Source organism: Stomoxys calcitrans, chromosome 2 (genome assembly GCF_963082655.1).
Source record: "Stomoxys calcitrans chromosome 2, idStoCalc2.1, whole genome shotgun sequence".
Lineage (NCBI taxonomy): Eukaryota > Metazoa > Arthropoda > Insecta > Diptera > Muscidae > Stomoxys > Stomoxys calcitrans.
In genome coordinates, this window is record NC_081553.1 from 46,023,933 (window position 1) to 46,036,146 (window position 12,214).

A 12,214-nucleotide genomic window follows, 5' to 3' on the forward strand; every position below is an offset into this window, starting at 1 on the left:
AATTAAAGGGATTTGGAAGTGCAGCACGAATTTCATATCCATATTTGAGTCGAATTGTCTGAGGTGCCATCTTACCCTAATGAGAACATTACCACTAGGAATTGAGAAGGGGCAAATTCTCACACATCAATGAGTGCTTTCCGATTCAAGTTTAAAACCATTGATAAGGGACCTTTTTTATAGCCCAGTCCGAATGGCGTCCCGCAGTGCGACACCTCTTTGGGGAAAATTTTTTAAATGACCAAGCATGGCATTGTACCTCGCAAATGTCCGCAACATTTAGAGGGGATAACCACCGCTTTGTCCGATATTCTCGCCAGGATTCGAACGCGTTCAGCGTCATGGGCTACAATGGCATGAATTCTATATCCCCACCCTAAAAAGATATTAGAGAGTTAATGAAGCCGCAGCGGAGCGGGCCCGATTCGGCTAGTTTAGTATAAAAACCAAATTTTAATGAAATTTTTTATAAATAAATGGAGTTTTATGAAATTTTCTATAAGAATTTTACAAAAGTGTCATTGCATACCAAAAAAATATAAACAAAAATGTATTCAAACCAAATAATGGTTCTTTTTCAAGCAATCACGGCAACCCTAAAGCTTGTGTACATTTCCCCTAATGCATTGAAGTACAGGGTGCTCCTGGAAAATTGTTGATTGTATTCAAAACACGATGTACGACACACACAAAAATTATTAGCTTCCGTTTATAGATAATAAAAAGTCTCACGTTTTTCCGTGAAATTCCCTACATGCTCGATTGGATGGAATAGTCTTTTGTGTGTTGTTTTTTTTTGCTAGCTTGAAGCTTTATACACGTACAGATTTATGTGAGCAAAGAAAACTATTTTCCAAATACCAACATCTCCGCCATGCGCTGTAAAAGGTAGCTATAGTCTGTTGTTGTCATCCGTATTCATATGCAGATCCATATGCCAGGCGATTGGTGTTTTCCCGCCCCAAAGATGCGACAAATTTTATGAGCTGTAAGAAATAGATTTAAGATTAATATTGAATTATGGCCAATAAACTAAATGGATTGAAAACGTAATATTTTGTATTCTTTGCTTTTTTTCGCTAAATCCCATTGGTGATGTAAAGGGCTAATCACAATAATGTGGCTTAAGGAAGAATGAAAGTTAAATGGATTTCCCTAGATGTGGTATTGAAAGTTATGGAGGTTAATAGAAAGGTGTCGGAATATTTACCAAATGTAAATAGTCGTAGATATGCATAATACTTTGGTAAGTAACTACTAGCATAATGAAGCTAGCACTGGAAATTTTGCACAAATTCTTTTTATAGATGTAGGTCTATTGAGATTGTAAATGGCCAAATAAGTCCATGTTTGATATATTGGGTTGCCCAAAAAGTAATTGCGGATTTTTCATATAGTCGGCGTTGACAAATTTTTTCACAGCTTGTGACTCTGTAATTGCATTATTTCTTCTGTCAGTTATCAGCTGTTACTTTTAGCTTGCTTTAGAAAAAAAAGTGTAAAAAAAGTATATTTGATTAAAGTTCATTCTAAGACTTATTAAAAATGCATTTACCTTCTTTAAAAAAATCCGTAATTACTTTTTGGGCAACCATAGCTCGCATATTAAACGATCTCCCATTTTGTCTCCATGAGCCTATAGAGGCGTAATCACTAAGGGATTTAGGTGAAATCTATCACTTAATGTTTTGTCATGACTTCCTATTTCCGTACGGTGTATGGTCTATATCAGTCCATAGCCTAACATAGCTTCCATATTGACCATATAATATTGATGCCTCATACTCCATATAAAAGTTCAAAGGCCTCAGATCAAGTATAGCATTCAGTGCTTCTCTCAGAGCACTTCACCTCTCACCGATATCTGCACCGCCACAATACCGTGTACCTTAGTCATCATACCACACAGACCCACATTTTCAAGGCCCGGATACCATACTAGACACCCATATGTGAAGATCAGCAGGATCCTGACCTAAGTCCACAACTCCTATCTATCGAGGTGCGACATGAGCCGAGCGCATACAGCCCTCGTTTTACTATCTACTCAACATTTTTTCTGCAGTTAAGTACATGTTCAATAATAAAGTCCAGGTATTTAGCCTCTCGAAAGAGCGTCAGTTCCCCTCCATCAAGGGTGGTTTACCTGACCTCACTATACATCCCTCTTCTCTTGAACAACACCAGATCTGTCTTTCTGGTATTTATGCCAATCCCATTGCCCCCACGCTCATCTATACAGCTTCTTTAGGGCTCCCTGGGGCATATCCTTAGTAGTAGAGAGATAACGACCGTCGCTCAAAATGCCTATGCCGATGAATAGGCAACTACCTTCACTCTTTCACTTTCGAAGAACCTTAAAAATCCATATACCCTTCAATATATACATCAAATCCCACCCAGGGAGATATAAATTAGACCGGATTCGACTTCTTGAGCTCCTAGAAGCCTAAGTTTCTGACCGATTCGGCTGAATTTTGTACGAAATGTACGTTTTTACCCTCCTATCTGAACATCTAATACCGGCCAAATAGGTTAAGAAAAGAGGATGATGATATTCATACGCCTCTTGCCGCTATGGTCGTGTACCAAACCCAGTGATCGGTGCTGTTGGGCGCCATAAACACTAACAAGTAAAAATGTGCCGCTTTGGCCTGGCCGAATCTAGTTGGAGGACACATGGATACTCTACGTACCAAATTTCAGCCAAATCATGAAATAATTTAAACCTCTAGGGGCCGTAGTAGGCTGACCTGGAGATGGCTATATATAGTGTAGCTACATTAGGTTATAGACGAAATTGGACAATACTAATCATGGATACTGAAAGTCATAATAAAACCCTAGGCGAAAAATAAAGCCAAATCAAGCAACAATTGCGGTTTCCATGGGCTCAAGATATCAATCCAAGAGGTCGATTTATATAGGAGCTATATCATGGTATAGACCGATATGAGCACTAGCACACAATCACGGCTTCTAGGGTCTCAAGAAGTCAAACTAAAGGACCACTTTATGCAAATGCAAATGCTGCCCATGAACATTCCACTAAGGAACAGGGGCAAACTTCTCACATATCAATGAGTGCAGTCCGATTCAAGTTTAAGCTCAATGATTAGGGGCCTCCCTTTTATAGCCGAGTCCGAACGGCGTGCCGCACTCTACACTAACGAGTCAACGTAAATGCGAAGTTTGCCTACGAACGTTCCAATAAGGAAGAGGGACAAACTTCTCACATATCAAAAAGTTCAGTCCGATTCAAATTAAAGCTCAATAATAAGGGGCCTGCTTTTTATAGCCTAGTCCGAACAGCGTGCCGCAGTGCGAGACCTGTTTGAAGGGAAGTTTAACATGGTATAGTACCTCACAAATGTAGCCAGTATTAGAAGGGAAAAACCACCGCTGATGGTATAGCCAGGATTCGAACCCAAGCATTCAATGTCATAGGCGGACATGCTAACCTCTGCGCAACGGTGGATATCTTTATTCGATCGACCGCTATCGTGATTTTAATAGACGGTCGGTCAAAGAGACAGACGGACATGGCTAGTTCGACTTACGATATCAAGGTCAGTATTGCGAGGTGTGTGAAACGGAATCACTACATTAAAAAAAATTCATCATTACAATCTGCTCAGATGTAGCTCCCATATATATCTTTCATCCGATATAGCCTTTTGAGGCTTTAGCAGCCACAATTTCGGTTCGATCATTAAAAAATTGTTCGTGATGTCCATGTATGTGTACAAAATTTCGTCAAAATTGGTCCAGATTTGGATAAGCTCCCATAACCATCTTTCATTCGATAAGACCATTTAAGGCTTTAGTGGCCACAATTTACATTCAATTGTAAGAAAATCTTACAAGGTTTAATCCGATATCTAATAGGCCCGCCTATGACGTTGAACGTCTGGGTTCGAATCCTGACAAGATCATCATAAGAAAATTTAAAAGCGGAGGTTTCCCCGCTTTTAAATAGTTGTAGGGTATCATGTAAAAACTTCTCTCCAAAGAGGTGTCACACTGCGGCACGCTGTTCGGACTAAGCTATAAAAAAGCCTCTTATCATTGAGTTTAAACTTTAATCGGACTACACTACACTACACACTACACTCATTGATATGAGAGAAGTTTGTCCCTCTTCCTTAGTGGAATGTTCATGGGCAAACTTTTTGCATTTACGTTGACTCGGTGGTGTTGTGTATTTACACCACTCCAATACAGCATGCGTCAGGCAGGTTATCCGCCATGCATGAAATGCTGTTTTCAAATGCATTTTAAAGGGCAACAAAATCGCGTTCAGTTAATTCTTCTAAGGACCCGGTCCTTATAGACTAGATAAACCATACGCTAAGGAGCAGATGGATAAATTGTGTGTCCCATGGCATAAATGTAAGGAAAAAGTGGCACAAGGCACGCCACAGGGGGTCATTTTATCACCACTCGCATGGTTGACCACCATAAATGACCTAGTACAGATGCTGACTGAGGAGGGATTTGAACCCGTCGCTACGCAGACAATGTTAAAATACTTCTAAGAGGTAAGGATCCGAGCGAACTATGCAGAAGGGCCGAAAGGATGTTGTATATGGCATATGACTGGGCTTGACCCAGAGGTCTCAATGTTAACCCAGAGAAGACTGAAATATGCCTGTTCAGGAGGAAGACGAGGGTGGGCCAATTTAACGGACCACGTTTCTCCAATAAGACGATTTCGATATCTGACAAGGTCAAATACTTAATTGTGATCTTGGACAGGAAACTGAATTGGAAGTGTCACATTTAGGAGTGTACTGAGAAGGCTCACAGACGTTGGGCATAATGTGGACGGGCCGTAGGCTCGAAATGGGGCCTGAATCCGAGGAGGGTATACTGGATCTACAGGAGCGGTATTAGACCAATACTTACTTACGCCTCAGTAGTTTGGTGGACTGCTATGGAGAAAAAGTGCAACATAAGGACCATATAACAGGTTCAGAGAACATGTTATCTTAGCATAGGCGGAGCGATAAGGACCACGCCCACTTGGGCACTGGAGACTGTTCTAGATATCCGACCCATTGACATACAGATTAAGTGTGAGGCAGCCACTACGGCTATGAGACTTAAGGCGATGGGAGAATGAATTGAGGATGGGAGCAGCTCATAACATCACGGCATAATCGAGGCGACGATAGGAAACCTGGAAGGAAGGAAAGAGGTTTACGATCGGATTTCTGAGATGAACCTTGAAGTCGAGTGCGAGGCACTGCTGCCATCGGCACATTCTTGGATTGACGGATCCCTAGTATTGCCATCTGGAAGATCATGTTACACGGATGGATCAAAGCTAGATGACAGATAGGGCCTGGGGGTCTTGAGAACCCTGACACTGAAATCTGTTTAAGACATAATACGGTCCTGCTGGCGGAAATCCGGGTGATCATGGAATGTGCGAAGTGGTGTGGTGCTAACGCGAGGACGTCGAGTGTGAACATCTTTACGAACTGCAAATTGGCCAACAAAGGTAATAACAACCAGGTCAGTAAGGTCACGAACAGTCTTGCAGTGTAAAAAGGAGATTAACGCCTTCTCTGAGAATGGCAAAATCTGCATCGTTTGGGTGCCGGGCCATAACGAAGTAAGGGAAATGAAACGGCAGACGATTTGGCGGTGAAGACCAGAGGACTGTCGTCAATAAACTTGGTTAACCCGAAGCCTTTAGGGTCGACGCAGTCCGAGTTAAGGGAGTGGGCATGCAACATTGTGAAACAGCGAAACGGTCGGTAGGACGGCGAAAATCCTATGTGGGGATCCCGATTGTGAGTAAACGAGGCTATTACTGAAAGGAAGTAAAAACGAGGCCAGTATAGCTATTGGTATCATAACGGGACACATTGGACTACGAGCTCACTTATGTAAAATCGGTGCAGCAAGTGATAGCATGTGTAGGGTATGCGGGGAAGATGATGACACTCATTTCCTTTGTCATTGCCCGGCTTTCGCGTCTAACAGATACCGGCACTTAGGTGGGAACACATTGCCAGACATGAACCAACTTAGGGGAGGGGTATTGAAAACAATTAAGGATTTTGTAAGTAGCACAGATTTCCTAACTTAAATTTTTTTTTTTATAGAGGTTACTTTCTAGTTTTTTGAGCGAACAACAAACCGATAACTGGCTGAGGTGTATGTCCATAGTGGCATGGGGCGGCTTAATATCTGCACCCTCTTTTCAACCTAACCTAACCTTATTCTTGCACAACAGCCAATTTATAGGGATGCAATTTAAGATCTTGATGGAGAATTCGTCGGAGAGAGGTGTAAAAAATTCCCAAAGCAGCTGCTTGTTCGAAAGCCGAAGGCCGGGGAGAACGCACAACTAACTGTCTCACTCTTTCTATATTTCCCAAAATGAGTGAACTAACGACAGAGACGAATAACGACTAGGAGCAAGTCTGTGAGAGGTATTTCAAAGAGAGCGTGGAAGAGACGTTGCGTTGCAACAAGTGAGCGATGGTTGAACATGTAAAAGCGTATTAAGATCGGTCAGACCGAATTTTGAGATCTTCATGGATTCTGTTAAAAATGTATGCAAAATAAATTTAGTTGAAGGGCATAATTTTATTCTACATACAAAACTTTTGTCATACCAGTAAAAATTAGAGCTTCTAGGAACCGAATCGTTTAATTTGGACCGTTTTTGGTAGAGTTCCTGGAAGTCGTAACAGAACACCACGCAAAATTTAAGCCAAATCGAAGAAAAATTGCGGCTTGAAAGGATTCAAGAAGTCAAACCGGTAGATCGGTATATATGGGAGCTAAATCAGGTTATAGACCGATTTAGACCGTACATGAAACAGCTGTTGGAAATTGTAACAGAACACTTTGTGCAAAATTTCAGCCAAATCGAACACAATTTGCGGCTTCCAGAGGCTGGAGAACTCAAATCCGGAAATCGGTTTATATGGACGCTATATCAGGTTATAGACCGATATGGACCGTACTTGGCACGGTTGTTAGAAGATACAAATGAACACTTTGTGCAAAGTTTCACCCAAATCGGACGAAAATTGCGGCTTCCAGAGGCTCAAGAAGTATAATCGGGAGATCGGTGTATGTGGGAGCTATATCTAAATCTGAACCAACATGGACCGTTTGCAATCCCCAACGACCTACATCTATAATAAGTATCTGTGCCAAATTTCATGCGGATAGCGTTACGCGTTCGACCGCTACCTGATTTTGACAGACGTACGGACATGGCTAGATAGACTCAGAACATTGAGACGATCAAGAACATGTATACTTTATGGAGTCTCAGACGAATTTTTCGAGGTGATACAAACGGAAGGACTAGATTAGTATACCCCCATCCTATGGGGGGTGGATATAAAATGAAGCTCTCGACGGCGAAGACCCGCTGCTACTTAGACCAGAGAATGATGCCAACTAACAGGAAAGAGAAACAAATGTGGGGAATTCACCCTCTAGATGTGCCCCCACCCAACTCTCCGCTCGGAAGTTTTTATTCCCACCACGACAGGATGGGGGTATATTAATCTAGTCATTCCGTTTGTAACACCTCGAAATATTGATCTAGGACCCCATAAAGTATATATATTCTAGATCGTCTCGAAATTCTGATTCGAACATGTCCGTCCGTCCGTCTGTCGAAATCACGTAGCGGTCGAAAGCGTAAAGCTAGCCGCTTGAAATTTTGCTCACATACTTTATATTAATGTTGGCCGTTGGGGATTGCAAATGGGCCATATCGGTTTGGATATAGTTCCCATATAAACCGATCTCCCGATTTGACTTCTTGAGTTAATGGGAGCTACAATTTGTGTCCGATTTGGCTGAAATTTGCGCCAACTCGGTCAAGAACCTGATATAGCTCCCATATAGGGGGGGGGGGGGGGGGGGGGGGGGGGGGGGGGGGGGGGGGGGGGGGGGGGGGGGGGGGGGCCTTCTCCCATTTTTGAGCCCCTGGAAGCCGAAATTTTCATCCGATTTGGCCGAATTTTCGCACATAATATTTGAATATGACTCCCAACAACCGAGTCATGTACGATTCAAGTCGGTCAAGAACCTGATATAGCTCCCATATAAACCGATCTCCTAATTTGACTTCCTGAGCCCCTGGAAGCCAAAATTTGCATCCGATTTGGCTGAATTTTCGCACATAATATTTGAATATGGCTCCCAACAACCGAGCCAAGTACAGTCCAAATCGGTCTATAACATGATATAGCTCCCATATAAACCGATCTCCTAATTTGACTTCCTGAGCCCCTGGTAGCCGCATTTTTGTCCGATTTGGCTGAATTTTTGTACATAGTTTTTTGTTATGATTCCCAACAACTGTGCCAAGTACCTCTCAAATTGGTCAAGAACAGGATATAGCTCCCATGTAAACCGACCTCCCGATTTGACTTCTTGAGCCCTTACAAGCCGCGATTTTCATCCGATTAAGGTGAAAATTTTGCATATTGTGTTCTGTTATGGCTCTCAACAGCTGCGCCAAGTACGGTTCAATTCGGTCCAAAACTAGATATAGCTCTTATATTTTAGCAGATTCCATGGTGGGGTGTTCCCAAGATCCGGCCCGGCCAAACTTAGCACACTTTTATTTGTTTCAAATAAGTAAGTTTCTCTGAAGCAACTTGTATTGTCTTGATAGTCTTGACATTCTAAGTCGATTTAGCCATGTCCGCCCGTCTGTCGAAAGCACGCTAATATTCAAATGGAATACAGCTAGGCGCTTCAAATTTTGCACAAATACTTCCTATCAGTGTAGGTCATTTGGTATTGAAAATGGGTCATATCGATTCATGTCTTGGTATAGCTCAAATATAAACTAATCTCCCGATTTGACTTCTATGGTGGTGTGTTCCCAAGATTCATCCCGGCCGAACTTAGCACGCTTACTTGTTTTATTTAGAATCTCTAATAATCATTTCGACATGTTTTATACAAAGTGAAAACAAATTTCATTTTCCAGCTTTTTGCCTGTTAGAACGAAAATCATGAAATTTTACTATTTTTCTTTGCAAATCGAAAAGGTAAGCCAGAGATTGTCACACACACCAACCAATATGGGAAGCGTTGCGTAATTAGGCCATATTAGGTTTGAAGACTTCAAGGGGCGTGCGTTGAAATATTGTATTTGAACCGTATTTATTACGAAAAGGCCTCTACACCTCTATACTAAGGCCTCTATACAATTGCCACATTAACCACGCTCGACAACCCTGTCTATTAGATGTACTTTTTTTCCCAATGCATGTGTTTTTCTGTAATGGCAGATTTTTTGTCTACACAATTACACGACTCCCATGGTATACACATGAATCTCTGCTCCTGTTGGCAGTTGTATTGATCGCTGTTGCTCCGTGTGCCCAGGTTCGAACCCCGGCCGGATTTTCAATTATTCAATCTTATCATGATGGTTTAAAAAAAAAAAAAGACTTTCAAACGTATCATAGGGCCGAAATGTATCGTACTGCATACTAGTTTTCAATCTTCTGCCATCTTAGTTTCTTATGGTTTCAATAGTCCCTTATTGCTACCTAATAGTAATAAGCTCAACATTTCTCGCAGCTATATTTGTATTACTCAGCCAATTGTTTCGATTCGTCACCTTCGTGGCATACTTACGCAAATCTCAGCAGCAAAGTTTCTACATACATACACATGTGTCTCAAATAAAACTTGTAATGATTTCTGCTTTAATGACCTCTCAAAATCCATGCAAAGTTCTCCAGAGATGGTGTGAGTTTGCAACAAAAGAAAGTAGTTCGAATATGCAATAATATACCTTTGGTGTATTTTAGCCTAAGGCTTGGGGTCTGTTAAGCAAATGAGCATTGTTAATGGAAGTCCCTAATTAATACTCAAGTCCGTTCATGCATGTGTCCGTTAGTTTATACGCATTCACTTACACATGCACACACACACAAAGCATTATAGGTTATTTGTACTTATATGGCCAAGAAGTAAGAATATTTTGCTTGTGAAAGACCACATATGTTTCTTAATTAGTTTCTTTTCATGGTTCCTTAAACAAACATTTGTATAATTGATATTTGATTTGGTTTGCCAGAAACCTTGCATATGCATGAGCGTGTGTGTGAATGTATGTTTGTTATGGGAATGTAATAAAATATATTAGAGAAAATAAATAAACAAACAAGTGCATATGTGAGCAATTCCACAAGAAATTCATTTCAAGGAAAATAAGTAAAATCGCGGTAAGTTCGTCCGAGCCAAGTCTTATATACCCTCCAACAAGGATCGCATTTGTCGAGTTCTCTTCCCGGTATCTCTTACAGACAAAAAATGGAAGATGGATAACAAGCAAAAGGGAGCTAAGTTCGGATGGCCCGAATCTTATATACCCTCCACCTTGGATCGCATTTGTCGAGTTCTCTTCCCGATATCTCTTTTTAGGCAAACAAAGGATAAAAGACATAAACTGCTATGCTAATAGAACTATATCAAGTTATGGTCCTATTCAGACCATAATTTGGTTGAATGTTGGGACCATAGTAGAAGCCATTTTGAAAATGTTCACCCAATTCGAATAAGAATTTCGCCCTTTAAGGACTCAAGAACTAAACAAATAAAAGCGTGCTAAGTTTGGCCGGGCCGGATCTTTTATACCCCCACCATGGATCGCTTTTGTTGAGCTCCTCACAAGGGTTTCTCTTATGGCTCCTGTGATCACTGGTGAATTTCATCAAAATCGGTTCAGATTTAGATGTAGCTCCCATGTATATGTATCTTCGGATTTTCACTTAAATGGTCTTTGCTAACGCATTAATCAACCGATTTTCTCAAAATTTATGACTTTTTCGAATAGAAAAACACCGCCTCCCAAATTTCAGTCAAATCGAGTAATAATTGCGCCCTCCAGATACTCATAAAGTCTAACTGGGAGATCGGTTTATATGACAGCTATATCAGGTTATATACCGATTTAGACCATACTTAGAACAGTTGTTGGAAGTCATACCAAAACGACATATGCAAAATTTCAACCATATTCGATAAAAATTTCGCCCTCTAGAAGCCCAAGAAGTCTAATCGGAAGATCGATTTATATGGCGGCTATATGTGGAAATGGACTGATTTAGACCATACCTAACACAGTCATTGGAAGTCAAAATAAAACACAGCATGCAAAATTTCGGCCAAATCGAATAAGAAATGCGCCCTCTAGAGGCTCAAGAAGTCTATCAGGTTATAGACTGATATAGACTATACTTGGCACAGTTGTTGGAAGTCATACCAGAAAACTCTACGCAAAGTTTCAGCCAAATCGGATAAGAAGTGGGCCTTCTAGAATCACTAGAAGTCAAGTCCCAAGATCGGTTTATATGGCAGATTTATCAGGTTATGAACCGATTTAGACCATACCTGCCACAGTTAACCCATGTGATACCAAAACACGACTTGCAAAATTTCAGCCAAATCGGATTAGAATTGCGCCTTCTAGAAGCTCAAGAAGTCAAAACCCAAGATCGGTATACATGGCAGCTATATCAAAAGATGGACCGATTTGGCCCATTTACAATCGCAACCGACCTACACTCATAAAAAATAATTGTGCAAAATTTCAAGCGCCTAGCTCGGAATTTCACTTAGAAAACTTAAAATTGCTGTATTTCCTAAACTTTGAGTCCTAGAGTAAAAGGGCCTTAATTCGTGACCTTCATTGAAAATCCATTAAAAATCGAAGTTTCAATTGGAAAACTTAAACTGGCGGTATCTCCTAAACTATGCGTCCTAGAAGGAAATGGGCCTTAATTCGTGACCTTCATCGAAAATCCAATAAAAATCGAAATTTCTCTCGGAAAACTTAAAATGGCTGTATCTCCTAAACTATGCGTCCTAGAGGGAAATGGGCCTTAATTCGTAACCTTCATCGAAAATCCAATAAAAATCAAAATTTCACTCGGAAAACTTAAAATGGCTGTATCTCCTAGACTATGCGTCCCAGAGGGAAATGGGCCTTAATTCGTGACCTTCATCGAAAATCCATTAAAAATGGAAAGCCAAATCGGATTAGATGTGTGCCGTCTAGAGGCTCATGAAGTCAAGGCCCAATATAGGTTTATATCGCAGCTATATCAAATCCTGGACCGATATGACCCATTTACAATTCCAACCGACCTACACTAACAGGAAGTACTTGTGCAAAGCTTTGAGTGCCTAGGTTAATCCCTTCGAA